The 3,487-nt window shown below is 36.2% G+C and overlaps 1 protein-coding gene and 1 long non-coding RNA gene across 27 annotated transcripts in view; one reads left to right on the plus strand and one right to left on the minus strand.

The window, feature by feature from the left end:
* ESRRG (estrogen related receptor gamma) overlaps nt 1-3,487 on the minus strand; it is a 404,991-nt gene that overhangs the window by 182,678 nt on the left and 218,826 nt on the right. The window lies entirely within an intron of this gene.
* LOC308192016 overlaps nt 1-3,487 on the plus strand; it is a 65,919-nt gene that overhangs the window by 16,038 nt on the left and 46,394 nt on the right. The gene's annotated exons all lie outside the window — the stretch shown is intronic.

Below are 3,487 nucleotides of genomic sequence, written 5' to 3' on the forward strand. Positions count from 1 at the left end.
TTGTTAAAAATCTGTTTGATACCTAGAGTGATAAGGACCATAATCTGCAAGAATATTTGCAGTTCTCTGATGAACAATAGAGGGCACTAATGCTTCTAATCTGGCAAACGCATCACGCACCAGACAGACAAAATAGCGGTGGTACTTGTAGCACACAACCACATCATCTATGCTAAATACGTAGATAGTATAGAGAGGATTTTTGTCTCTCAGAAAAGTTCTCTTTGTCCTTTAAACTTCCTTTTTTTTTTTTTTTTTTGCCTGCAGAAACTAGGATGTGATAATAACACACTAATACTTGCAGTCTTTCAAAGCATTATTTTCTTTTGTTCAATGAACAAAGCAGAAGCAACTTCTCCTCATACAAATCCCTCTTCTGTGTACTTTTTCACCAGATTCCTGTCTGTTTACCTATACTTCTGTGCAATAGTTTAAAGTAAAGCAACTCCCCTGAAAAATGTAGGAGCCAAAGGATGCTTAACGCGTGAGTTACGTATGTTCCCTGTGAGCTCATGAAGCCAAATATTGGATACAGACATCAGCAACTGAGAGACAGTGGGGTACCACATGGAAGTTAGAAGGACATATTGGGGGATCCTATACCAGTTATGCATCTTAAGCAGTTTCACTTAGCTCAGGAAAGATGCAGCTGCTGAGAGTGGTACTTTCAAAAGGCACATGCACAGCAAGCATTTTGAAAAGGCTCTAAACCTGAAACTGCTTTTTCTCTATAAAAGTTAAAAACACTTCAAAAACACTGAACATCTAACAATGTTAGATAACAATTCACTTTTTCATGGGATAAACCTCAAGAAAATAAAACTTGGTTAGAACTGCTAGTAGCTGAATGAATGCCATCTACCTTTTTTAAATGCTTACGCGTCTTTCTCATTGCTATCCAAAGAAACAGATTTATTTTTCAGCCTTAGAGATTGAAACTTTGGCAATACCAAACAACAACTCGTGGACTCCTGCTAACATTGTACAAACTTTGTATAAACATTTGGATTGATTCAGAGTACGTGTCTTCTGGAGAAACTTAACAAAATACTAATATTCTTGCGTGGTAATTTCAGTATATATTTTAATTTAAAAAAAATATATATATATGTTCCTGTACACACTGGATTGCAAAGCCTTCATGAATTGTACGGCTTAATTTCTGACTCCTCAATCCCAGAAGCAATGCATCAGCTTTTCAAAGATACCAAACTCTAGCAAGTCTTAGGACATTAGCAACTTGTCCAAGTCAAATGACACAGCTTTAAGGCAATGTGAATAGCTAGGCTCAAACCTGAAAGCTGGACTCGAGTTACCTCTGCTATAAAAGCAAGAAATCCACACAGTTAGAGAAAATAACTCAAATTCTGTCCTGAATCAACAAGAAATATAACGAGTTTCTACTCTCTAGTTAGGAACTTATAGAGATTTTTTGGCCATGTATCCAAGGCAGTCAATGCAAGCAAGCATTAGGCCTTCCTTATTTGACTATACTGAAAAGGTCAAAAGCATTTTCATACTAACCTCATTTAGAGATTTCTGACATAAAAAGATTATTCCGTAACATGACAGGTTTTATTTATTTACTTATTGCTTTTTTTTTTTGCCCTTTTATAACCCCTTATTTAAATAAGACCTTAAGACAAGCATTCTGCCCTTTTTTTTTTTTTGTGCTAATAGTCTCGTCTCTGTATTTCTCCATTTTAGTCAAGCATTCGTAAGAGACATTGCAAACTAAGAGGTAAAGTACAAGTCATGCTATGAGGAATTATCATTTCAATTCAGGATATAATAATAATAAAGTACTATCATACCGATGATAGTCAGTGGTGTATCATCGACTATCTTGAGAGACAAGTAACAGCCAGTCACCATCTGTATCTGTCATGCTGCCGAACACAAAAGTAGGCACATTCTGGCCACGGAGATAGAGACAAATTCTTGTTTATTCCTATGCTAAAATACAGAGGGGACTGAGCCCTGGATATTAAGAGTTACTTGTGAACTTGCGTTACTTGTTATTTTGTGAATGATGAAAATGCAGTGGGCCAACAGGCACAGAAATAGACAGATAACATATAATTTGAATCCATGAAAAAGAAGCAGCATTTAAAAACAGGATAAAGAGAGGAACTTCTGATGGGCTATATTTTAAAGAATTATTTTGAGTAGTTCAAACTCACTGCTAGTTCTAGAAGCTCTATACAAGTGTTAACTCACAGACAAAACAAAACGTATTTCATAAAAATATCAAGTTCCTACCATTCAAGGAATCAAGGTCCATCCATCACAAATTTCCTATGCCTGGCCATCTGCAGTTCAGCAATAACTGCTGCCCCTATTATCACCATGAGTGTCACTAGGCTGTCTTGCAGTCACTCCTTGGAGCCCTTATCTAGGTCAAAAACTGTTGGTTTTAGTGTTCCTCCTAAGTCAGTAGTATTTTGAAAAAAAAAAAAAAAAAATCTTATGCAAAACTGCTGAACACATAAAACTGTAGATTCCAAATATTTTGAAGGACACATGGGATGCCTTGTCTCTGCCACTTGACCCCACCTTCACATTTCCCCAAAGTGTTGTCCACCATTTCAAAATACCGATTGCCCTGTCACCTCAGTCATTGTCTCGATATTATTTTCCTTTCATTCTCCTGGTTAAGAAGCACTATATGCAAAGTGATCCAGAGGCCATCTCGATACAGGAATTAGAATTTACTGTTTCCAAATCCATTGTATTTATTTGATGGATATTTATAATTACACCTGGCCAAATTTTATTACTAGTTACATCACTGAATCTGGACTCAAAAGAATTTACTTCCAGAGAGTTAGGTTGGACTCATACCAGCACAAAACTAATCTAGAGACTAATGAAATAAAAAAGGACCTTTATCAAACAGTGATTCTAGCAAGGTCATTTTTATTCTTTTCATTTTCTTATTGACCTGCCTGGAAAAATAACCAACATGGAAATGCATTAGGAAATATATAAGCTGCAGCTATTCACAACTGCTCAGACACTAGCAACTTCCAAAAAACATTCAAAGTCATAGAAAACATATATTTAGTGCACAAAATTATTTTTGCAGAACTTTTAGACCATCGTTGTGGATTGAATTCAGATACTTAATATAGTAGTGCCAGATATAAAGATAGAGCTGGTAAAACTTATTGCAGGAAATGCCGTAGACTCTACTTCTTGTGCTTTCTTCACATTCACCCTTCAAATTTTTCTGCAACTAGTCATTTGCTTTCAGACCTGGTTCTTAAATAACAGGGACTATGTAATAACCAATCTGAGGTCTAAAAAAAGTCCAAACCCAATAGAAATAAATTCAGCAAAACTTCTCTAGCCTTAAAGTAGGTGAACACTGGACCACTCTTACTCCCCACCTCTTGCAGCAAGAAGGGTACTTATTCATCCTGAGATTATTTCTTGCCAAAGAATTCTCCTTCAAAAGAGGAAAGAAAGAGCGATGTGGACAGAC

The sequence above is a fragment of the Anser brachyrhynchus genome, assembly GCF_964034855.1.
Source record: "Anser brachyrhynchus genome assembly, chromosome: 3".
Taxonomy (NCBI): domain Eukaryota; kingdom Metazoa; phylum Chordata; class Aves; order Anseriformes; family Anatidae; genus Anser; species Anser brachyrhynchus.